This window comes from Pagrus major, chromosome 14 (genome assembly GCF_040436345.1).
Source record: "Pagrus major chromosome 14, Pma_NU_1.0".
In the NCBI taxonomy this organism is placed as follows: Eukaryota; Metazoa; Chordata; class Actinopteri; order Spariformes; family Sparidae; genus Pagrus; species Pagrus major.
In genome coordinates, this window is record NC_133228.1 from 3,596,574 (window position 1) to 3,612,639 (window position 16,066).

The window sequence follows — 16,066 nt, forward strand, 5'->3', positions numbered from 1 at the left end:
TCCATCTTTGATCCTTGTAGTTATTTTACCTTCATTCTTGATATGTGAACCACAAACTACAGCCTTTACTGGGTCTCGTTCCCATTTTCCTTTACTTTGCCCGGTTAACAGTCTTGTGGTGATAACATGCTTAAACGTTTATTTAGAAGGCAGTATGAAGAACATACTGATTGAGTGTATAGTAGGCAGTATGCGATTTTTAACACAACCATGGTGTTTCAATTTTATAGAATTCTGACTTTTCACACAGAATTCTTTTTAGATTAACAACTTAATTCTGACCTGTGAATTTGTGTTTTTCTGAGATTTATGAATACAATTTAATTACCAGTTTATGTTTTAAGTCATTTGCATTTTAGTCAAGTAAAAATTAACAAAGAGCATACAAAATTAATGAAATGATTCCAATGTGCAGAGGGGGAAAAAAAGACCCAAAGGGTTTATTTGTTGCAAAATAAAAGCAATGCCAAAGACATATGAAGCATATGATGCATGTCTGACATATTGACTTTTTCATCATGGTTCATGGGCTGTCTGGTAGATGGGCCCTGGGCCTGTGTCAAAATCCATTTTCAATAGCCTGATTTGAACATTTTGGTGCATATTTCTTAAATAAAAGTGCATTTAATCCAGCTTTAACCACACTGTGGTGGGGAGCACATGGGCTCGAAGCTCACTCCCTTAACAACTGAATAAACAAACTGACCTTATGTTGTTTTACTTTGTTTATATGTGGCGGACCCTGCCACCCTTCTATCTTCAAACAGTGTTCTAGGACCTTATTTTCCTCTGAGAACAGCTGGTTTATTCAAAATATAAATATAAATATCTGAGTTTGTATGATGACCTCATTAATATTGTAAATATTAACATTTCTCTAAACTGAGTCGGTTGAGTTGACTGATGAGGTCCCAGTCCCCCAGTCCCCCAGTCCCCCAGTCCCGTGGTCCAGTCCAGACTCCGGTCCGCTCTGATCCATTCCTTTTTATCCCCCGTCCCCTCTCTGAATGCAGCGCTGTGATTGGACGCTGGCTGCTTGTCAGGAAGAAAGAGCTGCTGTATTGAGGCCGAAAACTCAGACACAAGCGGGACCTGGACTATAGAGGAGTACCTCCGTGGAAGGGATATCCACTCTACTGGACCCTCGGAAGGTATTTTAACGGGCTGAGCTTGAGCGGAGCACCGACCGAGTCTCCGCGCTCCTGCTGTCGAGGCCGCCGCGGTTCTGTTTCTCCGCTCCGAGTGTGTCGCTGCCTGCTGGTCACAGTAATCCAGAGCCGCTGCTATTAATGAGCCTGAGAGGAGACTGGCGCTGTTGTGAGGCGACGCAGCCACAAACCCGTCTGAGCTTTAAATCTTTATCCAGTCTGGAGGAAACACACCGGCTTTACTAGCGCTGCTGGCGACACAACCTGGTCCAGCTCTAACTACATGAAACAAGTCGGCTCGACCGGCGCTGCTGTCTCATTTTGCGCAAGAACCGTTATGACTGACCTATAGACAGCCGTCCCCCGGGGGAGCAGCACCGCGGGCTTTATCTGTGGATGTATGTGAAGAGAGCAGCGCTCTGAAGTCTGCATCAGGTGAGTGCAGTCCGCAGCTGTTCCCGTCTCACGAGCACGGCCACCTCACCTCACCGGCCACCTCACCTCACCGGCCTCACTCGAGCCGCTTGCCCCCGCGATATATTTGGCACGACTTGTGTGTGGTGTTCACTCCTTGTCATAACCTTAAAAAGTCCTTGTGTTTACATTTCCATTAAGGCCTCCATATGTTGGCGTGTTAATCCAGAGTGCAGGCAGCACCGCGGCAGATTCAGGCTCAGTGTCAGCCGAACCCACAGAGAGCAGAGCAAAAACACTGCTTTAATGCCCTCCCGAACAGCACCAGGTCCAGGAGGGGGGGCATTAACAGCACACGGGGAGGTGGACGCTCCTGTGAGCTCCCCAGCTGTCGCATTCTCAGTCTGCATGTTTGAGAAATCTTGAAAGCTCTCATTGTCCCTCACAAGTTATGCTAATCCTCTCCAGTCATGGCGCGTGTTGTTTAGGTGCACGCGGGTGCATCAACAGCCACACGTTACAGCAGCACCGGGGCCACACGGGTACACTGTGACCCGCACCGGGGCCACACGGCCACACTGTGACCCGCACCGGGGCCACACGGGTACACTGTGACCCGCACCGGGGCCACACGGCTACACTGTGACCCGCACCGGGGCCACACGGCTACACTGTGACCCGCACCGGGGCCACACGGCTACACTGTGACCCGCACCGGGGCTACACGGCTACAGTGAGTGAATAAACAAGCTGTTCTCAGAGGAAAATAAGGTCCCAGAACACTGTTTGTAGCTAGAAAGGTGGCAGGGTCCGCCACATATAAACAAAGTAAAACAGTATAAACTGTGTTTGTTTATTCAGTTTATTCAGTCATGAAAACAAAGAGTTTGATTATTTAGTTTGTTTGGGCAGGAAACAATCAGCCAATGAAGGTCTTTCTCTTCTCATTAACATTTCTTCAACAAAACTACAGACTGCTCCTTTAACTGAGTTATAAAGGCTGCTGCCACCTGATGCTCCTGAGCAGGGATGGACCGAACAAAACACACTCCAGCATTACAAACTACACCATCGGGCAGCAACCAATAATGGCTTAATTAGTGGTTATTTATTAAATCAAGCCTTTAGTTTCAAATGTCAAATATAATATGCTGCTATATTTATTATTTCTAAAATATAATTACATATAGTATATTTACTGCAAGATTAGAGAGCAGGGCTGCTGCCAATGATTAGTGTTATTACGATATTATTACCTCCTCCAAGGAGGCTCACATGTCCGTTTGTCGGTTGGTTTGTCAGCAGTGGATGCAGGAAATTCTTCTCACTTTCTTTAACATTGTGAGATTGGGTGTTTTTTTTGACATGTTCACAAACATTTTAAAGGAATATTGCATGGATCTTGATGAAAAAAAATAGCTGCTAAAAGTATTTCTAAAAGTGTTAAGAAATATTTAGGTAAAAAGTAAAAGATACATGATGCTGTGAAACTGGTAGCCTACCCACCAGCAGGTCTCTGCTTCAGTGTCAGGCTCAAGAGATGCATTTTCTTCGTGATCCTCACGGACAGCGTTGGCTCTTTGACTGAGTCACGCTTTGAAAAATGTTGGAATGGTAGATATAATATTTTCCCTGTTGTAATCTCTCTGCTGTCCTTTTCCCTTTTAACTTTACATTTTGCTGCTCCACCACTTTTGGTCTTTGATATGTGTTTTTTACGTTTCTGCTAATGTAGTCTACAACTGGTCTTGGTGCTTTCCAATTCCCACGGTCACCTGACTCATCATCATCATCATCATCATCATCATCATCATACAAACACAGCCAGAAAACCAATGATCATATTTTTTCTTATTTGCAAATAAAGTTACTTTGCATTTATTATTCACATTTCAACCCACATACACACACTCAATTAATGTATTTGATTTGATCAAAAACAAAAAGCATAGACAGGATGAGGCCACAGTTGATGGGGTTTGGGGCCCCCTAGAAGTCAGAGGCCCCCAGGCAGCGGCCCAATCGGCCCATGAATGAATTCTTGTAGCTTCTTTCCTCTGTTGTACTGAAGCTTGACAAGATCAATATGATGGGTGATTTCGACGTTTGAACCTAGTGCAACACATTTCTGGTCCCACACTCTCGATCTGGTTTTAATGCTTGTCCTGTCTCTGAATATATTACACATGACTGACTTAGTCTCTGATCATAAATGTATTATTTTTAACACAATTCCACAGTCTATAATAGCGTCCGAGAAACAAACTAGACAGTCTGGCATCTTCAGTGAGCACTCTGCAGCTAGGTTTTCAGCTATCTTCTCAAATGTTTCTAATACAATCCCTGTGTCATATTTCTCTGACACTAAATCAGTTTCTAAATCCTACTCCTTCAGAGCAAACTTCATTCCTGTAGATTTGGACTCAAACCAAGTCACCTGCCTGCTTCGATTATATGAATTCACCCCAATTTCCATACAAGATCTTCTGAACATAGTGTCTCACACGTGTCCTTCTTCTGCCCCTGTTGAAATAATCCCTGCTAAATTTCTTCTAGAGGTCCTACCATTACCACAATTTCCCCCTTTCTTCTTACTATTATCAACCAATCTCTCTCCTCAGGCTCAGTTCCTTATTTTAAGACAGCCAGTGTCTTCCCACTCCTTAAAAACCCTCCCTAGATACAACAGGCACACTTCCAAGCTTCCTTTTATTTCTAAAATTCTTGAAAAAGCTGTCGCTCACCAGCTTTCCAGCTGCTCATATTTTTTCCCAGGTGGTTCCCCCAACAGCCTGAAAACCCATAGGGAATCAGTTTACAATAATATAACCCCGAGAAAAGTAGCAAATGATCATATTTGTGAAACTGTAACTAGGTGATGTTTGGTGTTTTTCACTGATCAGTGACTTAGACTAATGTTCTCTTGTGTGATAGGTAATAATTAAAATTGTATTTTCTGTACAATCACTGGAATCAAACCATGTATATTTGAACAACATGAATAAACATTTATTAAACTATTGCTGTTATCAGATGAAATATATCAAATGCCAAGATTTTAGGAACAAAGAAATAACCTTGGTGGCATTACATTTTGAGATATTCCAATGATCCTCATATGCTTTTATGAGCATAAGTATCAACCTAATACTTATCCTTCAGCTTCAGTTTGGAGGTACACGTGTAGATGAAATCAGGTTTTGCCCTTTTACTTTGTATATTTGGACACAAAATGTTTTGTTCATATGCATACCGGTATTGGAAGCATGGCGAGTTCACATTGCCTCTGAGAATCAAGCATCTAGATTTACACACCTACATCTAATGAGTCAATAACCTTTACACAATCAGAAGACAATCAGTATCTCCACCTGTCCCTGGATACATAGAGGATCAGTATTATGTCTGTTTGTCTTCCTTAATGAGCATGGAGGCCGACTCACAGTGCGATGTATGGAGGAACAGCAAACAAGCCTGTTCTGTCCACTGCTTCATTGATTTCTCCGTTCACCCCGGCGGCACTAAACAGCCACATTTCAGGTGATGCACTCATCACAATGCAATCACTGGAGATATCCTGGGAGTTGATGCCACTCCACTGGATGTAAGCTCAGACCCTGAAACTACTGCCTTATGAGTGATGAGGCCAATAGAACATTTTGACCTCAACACACAGTCGGGTGAAATCCACAAGTCACGAGCTTTACATGTAAACTATCTTGCTGTTTGCAATATGACATGCAACATAAAGAAATGTGAATTGCTCTCTGTCTTGTGTCTTCACAAATTGAGATAGAATACATTTAAAAAAGAATTCATCAGTAATGGTCTCCCTGTATGCTGATCCAGTGCTGCTACACTGAAGAAAAGATGATAAACAAGTCATTTACTGGAGTTAATTGGAACTGTGTGATAGCCTGTCCCTCACTGGATTTATTGCACCTAACAGATTCCCATCAGGGCACTTGAGTCATTTCATTTAAAACGACCATGTCATGTTAGTGCATCTGCATTCTGATTATCTCAGCATTTAACTGAGTGGTTACTTTAAATGATTTCATGCTAACTTGATAACATTTGGATATAACTTGTTTAATTTGCACGGATGCTATTCACATTAAAAAGAGTAGATTTATGATTATTTGTTCCTTATACCATGTTCTGGGTGAAAACATTCTGATTGGCTGCAGGGTTTCAATTAATTCCTGATAGAGACTGAATCACCATGCTTTCGTGGTCACAACAGTTACTTCTGGGTAGGAAACAGGTTTTTGATTTGCATTGTGGAGATTTGAGATTTCTACTGATGTACTGTGTTGTTTTGCTAGAATTAGAACGCTAATACGTGTTGCAGAGGTTTTCTACCCGGAAGTTATTGTAAACAAACATTGTAGGGCTGGGCATGATATGAGAGAGATTTTGGATACCGTTATATCACGAAATGGCACAGGTGTTGTCTTTTCCTGGTTTTAAAGGCTGCATTACAGTAAAGTGATGTCATTTACTGAACTGTTCTACTTGTTGTAATACTTGTCTTTACCTACTTAGTCATTATATCCACATAACTGATTATCAAAAATCTCAATGTGTTCATATTTTGTGAAAGTACCAATAGTCATCCCTACAATATTGTCATTATACCAATATTGTCACAATATTGATATTGAGGTATTTGGTTAAAATCTGATTTTGACGGGGTGAGAGAGAGAGAAGGAGAGGGAGAGAGAGGGAAACGCTGAGCCTGTATCTAAAATGAGTGGCGTTGGCATCAGCTGGCTACAGACACATGAAGTATATGTGTTTGGGTTTGTTTGCCGTGCTCTTCTTCTACATAACATATATGTGTTTGAGCAGGTTTGAGGGGCGCCTTGTTTCTGTATATCTTTCTTTTATCACAGGCGAACTGTATTTCTGTCTGCCATTTGAGAGATTGTTTAATTTGACTTTTTTAACTCAATAGCTTTTTTTTTGGCTGCAAATGTATTTAATTTAGTTAATTATTTGTTTAATCCAACTTTGACTATTTACTTAAAGGCGTTAACCAAACGGTTGGTGCTTTAGATGCAGGTAACTATAGTTTCACTTGAACTAACTTGTAGCCTGTAAATCTGCAGTTTAAACACTCGTGTGTGAGAGATAGAGGTGTGGGGCACCACACTGTGCTCTGTTTCCTAAGTTGTTTGAAATAGTTCTCAGATTTGGAGTTTGGAGTTTCTTCATGAATCATTTGCAATCAATTGTGTCCCACAGTGTTGTCCTATCTGTTCCCTTTCTATTGGTCATTTGGCATCTGGATAGAGGAAAACATATTTGAGTAAAATTGGCCTACAATTTGTTTTGAGAATCTGAAGCATGCGATATCAAACAGCTTTTGATAAACTGAGTATTCTTGTAGTTCCCTGTCTTCCTCAGTATTCTCAGTCCCCCCTCTGATTTCATCGGGTGGGTATTTACATTTTAGAGGTTAGATTCCTTGTAATATTCCTCTTGAATATGGGTTGCTATAATTCAACAGCTTATGCTGTAAATTATGCTGGTTTATGTTGTTTTAAAATCTTGCTCCATGTAGGGCTGCATCTGCTACTGTTTTCATTACATACATTATTAATCATGTAAAAAAGTCAAAGACTTCTGAAAAATGCTCATCACAATTTTCCAGAGCCCGAACAGTCCCAAACTCAAAGACTCTTCATTTACTGTCAAAGATATCAAATAAAAGCAGCAGAAATCAATAATTGATGATCAAAACAGTTGGCAATTAATTTTCTTTCTATTCGATTATTAGACTAATTGTTGCAGTTCCAGTTCCATGTGCCCCTTTTTAACTTTGAGCCCCTCTAAAGGTCTCTGCACGACCCTGCATGGACTATCATTTGTTCATGTTCAAATCTTGATATAGATCTGGGGACAGTGACGTGGCTGGCTAGCTAGCTATTCTTGTTGTTAAACATAACGTCAAATTCTATTTTGCTCTTTGTTAACCCTGTGCAAAGTAACTGAATCTGAATCTTTCTAGCATAGAGTTAGCTCCCTGGCTAATAGCTGAGCCAGCGTACCAACTGTTTTGGAATTGTTGTTGTACAGGATTTGTGGACAAATGTGACTCCCAACAGCTGATACTCACTTTTGGTTCATTCAGTTACAGCAGTCTGATTTTAACTGACTGACTTATTTTGGATTCAGTGTTTACAATGCTGCAAATGTATTTTCAAGCAAACATCAATTGAAAGAGGATGGATTATAGTAATTATGCTACATTTATTCAAAGGGCAATATAACTTGTGTGTATAATTATCATGTCACTAAGAAAGCTGAAAAAATTGGGGACGCAAATTACAATTTTCATTGTAGACATATATGTTGATTATTTTCATTTCTCAATTAATTGGTCAGCTGTTTGGTCTATAAAGTGTCAGGAAATGGTAAAAATTGTAAATCAGTTTTCCAAAGCCCAAGATTATGTCCTCAATGTCATGTTTTGTTCCACAACCGGAAGACATTCAGTTTACTGTCATAGAGGAGGAAAAAACCCCACACAATATTCACATTTGAAGTTGGAATCAGAAAAAGAAAATTGACTCTTTTTTATTAATATTAATAATTAATTAATTGATTAATTGCTATAGCTCTAGATTAATCCATCAAATATTCACCCAACAGAAAAACAGAAAATGAAAAAGCAGCTATAATGATAATCGATTGATTTCTAAGTCATTTCCCAAGCCTTTTTTTCTAGGCATATATGACACTAAACTGAATATCTTGGTTTTTGAACTGCTTGTTGGATTGAAAAACAGGGAGTGTAAATGACATCTTCCAATGACCTCCTGAATTTCTTTTTAGGGGGGGGGAGTAACTGGGCAATGCAGCCTTTTAAACTGGGAAATTATAATTATTAATTGTGAAAAGAATGGCTAGGTTGTATGGATAATGAAAATAATCGTCTTGCTGCCATTTTTCACAATAGAAACATAACTGAACCCCGAGCCTTTTATTTATTGGACATTTGAGAGGCTCTGGTCTAGGTTCTTCCATTTGTTAAAGTGATGAAGGCAAACATCAGATTTGAGCTAGTTTAAGTACAATATGTTGTATTTAAAGAAGATTATCGTGACATATATTGTTATCAAGGTAAAAGTGACAGTTTATTGTGATATATATTTGAGGACGTGTGGTTGGGGTTTGTTGTTGTTTTGATAATCTGCTTAAATCCCAATCCTTTGAAATGTCTTAATTAATCTGGTTCATCTTTCAACATGTGCAACTAACTGAAGTGAGAAATGAGTTAAACTCAATGATCCAGTTGAGGTCTGTAATCAGTCTGAGATGGCAGAAACTTCTCGCAGAGAGTTACTTAAATCCATACCAGCAGTCCTGATTAATACCTTTTAGGTTGATCATCTTAAGTTACTGATGCTTTAAATTGAAAAGTTAAGTTGGAAGATTCTGACTGATGACACAATCAGCTGAATCACTGTTGGTCTTGTTTGTCTACAAAAACACGATACCTGGCTGAGGGCACAAAACAGCCAAAAGTCTAATTTTGGCCTGTCAGGTTACAACTAATTACAAGATTAACGTTAATTAGCTAGAGATAATATTATCTGCCATCGGTGATGTCTGTCATTTAAACCGCTGAAAAAGACAATTTGTGATGGCCGAGACTGAGAAGCATGCCTTTGCTAACTAATGATTTGTAAATTCCTGTTTGCTATTAAAAAAAGAAAATAGAATGAGTGAAGCTGCACCCAGTGTTCCATAGCTTCAGTATTACCTGGTACAAATACCCCTTTAAGAACAATTTCAAAACATTACAGTATCTTTCATGGATTGATTGATAGATCTGAGATAGATCTCTTATGGGCCTTTGAATGTCTTACACAAAAGACCTTTATTCATTTCAGTATGTAAATTTCAGATTTTAATCATTTGATATTCCCTGTAAATCTATTCATTTAGGTCCAGATTGGTGTTATTTGTTATGATTACTTAGGCTTTTCATTTAATTGAAATATTTCTATATACTCAATAATACACCACATGGCAGCGTCAGAATATGTGTGTCTATGTGTGTCAAACTGCTGCTTTGTGTGATGCCACAACACTTTTCAATTAAATGATCCTATATTCATAAGTGTACTCAAATGTACTTTTGGCTTAGGTCGAATATTATATACCTACAAGAGTGTATTTTAGTTTTATTTTATATTTCATGTGGCAGTAGGTAGTGTCTTTGGCGACTTAAATTAGAGAAAACTGCAAAAAAAAAAAAAAAATATTGTCAGTCCTTCCAATTCTTCGTCACACTTTTGCCTGGAAAACAGTGTCCTCTGCAGTGAGGGCCAGGCAGCTCCCGCTGTTTAATGCCAGTGATTATGTGACGTGATTTCAAGCAAAAACCTTTCACTCACAATGCCTTTGTAGCCTTCCATGATTGTGTTGTTGTAGTTATAGTCTTTGACAACTTTTATAGAAAGAATCACCAAATTTAATGTGGAAAGTTATACACTTGACTTCCTGAAAAATGCAGCCGCCCTGTTTATTTCAAACCCAGTAGCAGTGAAGCTACACAAAATGATGGCAGCATATCTGGGGGCCATGGGAGGTACATGCAGTGAATAAAGGTACGTTAAGGTCCTGAGAACACACACACACAGTACTGTTTGGATCATGAAGAAGCATCACAGAGACAATAACTTATTATTATCATAAATGGTTTGTGCACTCTCATTTTAGATAGTATGCTTTTGAGAAGTTTCCTGTGCACCTCTGGCTTTGAGTCTTTGATTCTGGGATTATCTGTCCTACATATCACACCACAAGCCATATGAGGGTTCAAAAGTAAACTGAAATGTGTCAGAAATGTAAATTATGTTCACCATTTTTCTAGGTCACGAAATAGAGCAAACAATTCAAACACAGCTCTCAACTTTTTGAGGTTTTTATGAAACTGAGGCTCATAAACAGATATATCAACTGTAAGTGAGTTGTTGGGGAATCATCTTTTTCATTAACAATTGAAATTTTTTTTTAAAATTTTACAAGGTAATTATACATATTATTAAGGTCATTATACAACACAGGGTTGCATAACGAAATGTTAAATTGTTAAATAGAAATGTTGCTTAGTTGAGGTTGTAATATCTGTAACGAAATCTGTTTTACAAACCGTATGGGACATTTTCCTTTTTGATCCAATAACAAGTAAAACCCAAGCTAGTATAACTACAAAAGTGAAACTTTGTACAGAAATGACATTTGGTTTTAAAAAAGCTTTAAGAATGCAAGGAACTTGTTGTTTGAATACCAACACACAAACTGAAGCCGGGACAGATGTGAATGTAGTGTGGATGTAGGTGGCTGGTATCTATGAATGAGTACAATTTGATGTGGATCATCAACGTTCCACAACACAATGGAGATAATGATGGTGATGGTGATCTTCAATTATGGTTAAGCAGTTGGTGGTTTCAAACTGAGAAACCTTACATGTTTATGGTTTGATATTGGATTAGGTCTGATTAAATTAAATGGGACTGTTAGGCCTTGGTGGAGGTATGCACTCTAGTTGATTTTGGCTAGATCCTGGTGATAGCGTAGTTACTTTTCTGAATTTTTTGTCTGGGTTTATACATGTATTTTGATCTTACATTATGAGAATTGATCCTGGAGCTGAAATATTAAGGCTGGTTTCAGACCAAATCCGGCGGTGCAGTGAAACTAAGGTCTTCCCATTCATTTTAATGAGGGCAGTCCATTTTGGTTGGGGTGGTGCTGGCCGCAGGGGGCTTCTAAAAAAAAAATTAAAAAAAATGCAGCTGGCTGCGGTGAAAAAGTTGAGACAGACTTAACTTGTAAAGAAACGAAGCCCGTCGTCACATTGTGTCATGTGTATTATATGTCATGTCATTTTGGCTTTGTGCACCAGTTTAAAAACACTTGGTTTCATCTGTGGATGCCGACGATCACTGTAGGACCAGTGGCATGACAGCAGCTCAGAGGCGGGGCAGAAAGGGTCAGCAGCAGGGCATGTTATTTAGCATGGCTTAATGCTACAGAGGGAACACAACGGACTGTGTTGTGAGTAATGATCTGCCTCATCTTAGTTGTTTGCTGTTATTTTTAATCCACCGATGAGGACAAACGATGACTAGTAGGTCCAGCATGCTAGTAGCATCACAACATAGCAGCTTCTCCTTTGGTCAAACTGATCAGCAGGGGTTCCCAACACGTCACACACACAGACCATGGAGTGACACTGCCACACCGCCGCACAAGCCTGTGGTGTTTCACCACATTTGGTCCGAATGTACTCTTAGGATCATAATAATATCAATCCACACACAACTCTGATAAATCCTTCTCCTTCTCATAGAATTGATATGATTACAGATTGTTGAATGTTGTCTGACTCCTCTGCAGCGGCTGTGCAAAGTTCTGCCATACGTTGTTGTGTTTGCTGCTTCAGAACCTCTGAATAACTCTAAAAAGAATTTAGAGGTGGCATTTGATGAAAAAAATATTGTAGATTATAAGTAGTTTCTCAATATCTCTGATTCTTTGTTTCATCTTGCAAAGATTTAAACTAAAGGAGGTGTTAAATATGTAAGAACACACTTTCAGCAGATTCTGAAGTTGGTCCATTGCATTTTTTATCGTGTATTGAGTCTCATTCAGTTGTCCATTCAAACCAGTTGCCTTGTACAATGTTAAAACAGTCAAATTTCAGTGAAATGGTGACAGTGTAAATGTTTTAGTTGATTTAAAGGAGCTCTATATAACAATTTGTAGCAATTTACATGTATTGATCACTTTTGTTATTTGCCATAACTGAGAGGCTTTTAATGTGATGAAAAAAATTAGACCTTTCCCTTCTCTCTCGGTTGTCTATACAAGCCTGTGCACGTTTTTTGTTTTAGGTATTAAATGCTGTTAGACTGAGGATTTCGTTGTAAAGGACTCGGGTCAGATTTTCCGTGACAGCCCAAACGATGTGACTTTATACACATTCTCGAGTGCCTCGTCTCAGTGCCTCTCTCCACTCTGCTAACAGAAAGGAACAGTAGCTAATGTTAATTTAGAAAACTGACTTCACAGAAGATCCTTAAAGCCCCTTAAAAATAACTGATATTGTTTATATAATTAAACGTTGGCCACAATGTTCCTGACTAAGTCAGTAAAACCAAATGGATGTAAGAGGGGTTAATGGTAGGTGGCATCTCACCAGTAGTAAATATGTATGTATTAGTATGTGTTTGTGTAAAGCTGTAAAGAGTGGATATTTGTCAGCAGCAGAAAGACGGTAAAATGCAGTTGTGTGACTGTGGTGCAGATGTATAGAGGCAGTGGGGTAAGTGTTCACTGGCCTGAAGAGATGCAGCTGAAATAACCTCTGACATTCTCTCTCTCACTTTGACTGAGTGGAATTTTCTCTCTACACTCACTCTGCAGTGGGCGTCATATGGGAGTTATTTAGAAGCTGGTTACATGGATGCTTACCACCTACATTTTCAAGCAAGTTAAAACAAAGCTTCTGTGTGGTGTATCAGTTCTGTCACTGACTGAGTGGTGTACGATAAGTCTCCTTTCTTTCAGCTGTCGCTAGCCACTGTTGCTGGAAATTATAGGATCGTTGTCCTCTCTACATGTGACACACCCATGAATAAGTTGTACAGAGAAGTGACAAAGCTTAAAATGAGTCCAAAAAAGAATCAAACATTTCATGATATGACAGAAGAATGATCATGGTCCCATACTGTATTTTGTCAAAAACATTGTGAGAATTGATTCTGTCGCCCAGTCATAACATTTAGTGCTTTTGAGAAGATTTCAAAATAACGAGGTATACATTTGCGTTATGGTCTAAAAGTATCGGGACATTTTTTTAAGGGCACATTGTCCAGCTCTACCATCATCCATTGCTGATGGCTGACAGTCATTGACTACTAAGCCCTGTACAATTGTTACATCATGATTTAATGATCATGATGTTTTTTTTGCCTTTTGTTTTGTTTTTCTTTTTGCAGGCTGAGGTTATTGAGTGCATTTTCTTAGCTTAGCTTCCCCTGTATTCTAGCTTCTGCAGCTGAACACAGCCAAGCTACAGACATGTGCTGTGGGGATGACGACCCTTTTAAACCTGGCATAGGGGTGTATGTTGGACGCCAGCCCAGGAGGAACGTGAGAGTTGATCTGTCCATTGCGGACATTGTCATATTCTAATTCATTAGGCATCGCCCAACCCTATGTATAGATTTGAAATTCAATCTTGAACTAAAAAATGCATTAATAACAAGAAGACAACTGGCCATTCTTACCCTTCTTTTGAAAGTTGATTATCCTATTGACCTACTGTGTTGACAAACTGACAAAATATTATTGGAGCACTGTTCATATTACTTGGATATGGCTACATTCTGTAGTGAGTGTTGGAACACTGTAATTCTGGTTTCCCAAAAGTATTTCCCCTTGATAGCTTCAGAGTACTAACGCAGTAATTAGCTCAGAGTCTGCCACTAAAATGTCACTAAGCCATAATATTTCTTCATTACCACTGTTGATTTATTGAGTCAGCAAATAATGTTTCAGTTGCTTACTCACTGATTAGAGATGTAATTGGTTATTCATTATTTTTCTGTTGATTGACTTTGATTCATTCTAATTCTCTAAACATTCCATTTTCAGTGGGCCGCTGCTGCCTTTTTTCAATTTCACTGTGTCGTTGTAATCACTAGATATTAGATCGAGGCCATAACATCACTGTCTCACCAAGCAGGAAATATGAAAATTGTCTAAATGTGCCTGCTGGTTGCTTACCCCAAAATGAGTTCCTGCTCCTCTGACACATGCTATCAAATGCTTGTATCAGTGTAGATAGTGCTGGTCATTATCTTTGTGTACCTAACAGAGCTCATGGCAGTAGATGCTATCCAGTGAGAACGTATTATCCATATATCAACCTGAAATATTTGAAATATTTCCTTTTTATCTCAGGTTTCATCCACAGACACTCAGCTACTTTAGTGTAAAGATTGTCACGGCCAAGGGCATGTGCCATTGATTTCTGTGGAGAAGGATAGATATTGACCCAGTGGGATGTCTAGAGAAAGCCACTACGCCCAGCTGACACCCAGCTGTAGGCCTCTAGAGCTCTCTGCTGGCTTTTAATGGGCTTGTTCCGCAATTTAAGTTTTCTACTCTGCTTCTATACAACTGACACAGTAGTATGTTTTTCCTTTCTGTTAAGCTCCCAGTATTGGTTGGTACAGATATTGTGTTTGGTAAAGAACTAAAACCTCTCCAGTCCTGGCAGTGTGATATTCAAGTCTCCGAATATGACTCTCTAAAGACAGGGCTACACAGGATCCATTATTTCATGAGAATATCCTAGAGTCCTGGACAGTATACCCTTGGGTATGCAGATGCATAAAACCCAACACATCCTCATTTAAACAACTGAATAGACGATTGCCAGTGACTCCCAAAACAACATGACTGTTCCAGTGACAGGCAAACCAGACATTTGTCATATGTTTGCACTTTGGTAAGGTTTTGGCAAGAAAAATACTTGGTTAGGTTTGGTAAACGTAGGTAACTTACGTTACATTATGCAATTGATGTTACTTCACTACATTAATAATGAATCAGGTCCCTCACTGTACACGGACAGCAGTCTCTTAAATGAAAGTCCTGTGCTTTTTTAACCGACCTCTTCCCTATACTGACTTTTTGCTCTTTAAACTACTGCTCCTCACTCCCTCCTTTGCCTTTGCCATAATAATAACTACTACCACTAGAGGTCGCTGCCTAACAACAAACATCAAAATTAGGGATGGGTATTGTTAAGATTTTAACGGTACTACTACTCTTACCGATACTGCTCATCGATTCAGTTAGAAGGTCACACACAGCTTCAATTAGAAGTGAGAAGCTCACACATAGTTCAAGCACAGTTATAAGGTCTGAAAAGACTCCTGAGAAATCATACAGGAGAGAAGCCAGTCAGTTGAGTTTGTGGCAAAACCTTTGACAGTGCTTACATATTGTTCGTGGCTTTTACTGCATATGATAATTCATACTCCAACGCAGAACATAAGTGACATTCATTACAAGATGATTACTAGTTAAAACATTTCAAATTGGACCTGCATTGTTTTGCATTTTGTGACTTTCAATTGAATGAAACTTTTAGGAAGTTTTCTTAAAAATTGTGTTCAATTCTCGCCTTGTCTCGTTCTCATGAACCCAATATCGTGTATCGCCTCATCTCGTGAGCTGAGTATATCGTCACACCCCTAGCAGATAGATGACTAAAACTCTGAATGCACAAAGACAGAAATATGCATACACATTCTATTTGTCAGATTTCTAAAGCCGATGCACACCTGATTCTGTCACTTTAGAACTGGGCACACCTGAGTGTGCCTAATTTCTTCTCACATATATTCATAAATGGATGTAGGTATGCCTTTTAAGTAGGGCTGCCCGATAAATCGAATTTTCAT

The 16,066-nt window shown here is 39.3% G+C and overlaps 1 protein-coding gene across 1 annotated transcript in view; it reads left to right on the forward strand.

The window, feature by feature from the left end:
- The first annotated feature begins 1,110 nt into the window (after positions 1-1,110).
- Positions 1,111-16,066, forward strand: part of large1 (LARGE xylosyl- and glucuronyltransferase 1) — a 122,767-nt gene continuing 107,811 nt past the window's right edge. Inside the window, exon 1 of the mRNA XM_073480937.1 lies at positions 1,111-1,583. The gene's annotated coding sequence lies outside the window, so the exon portion shown is untranslated. The remainder of the gene's footprint in view (positions 1,584-16,066) is intronic.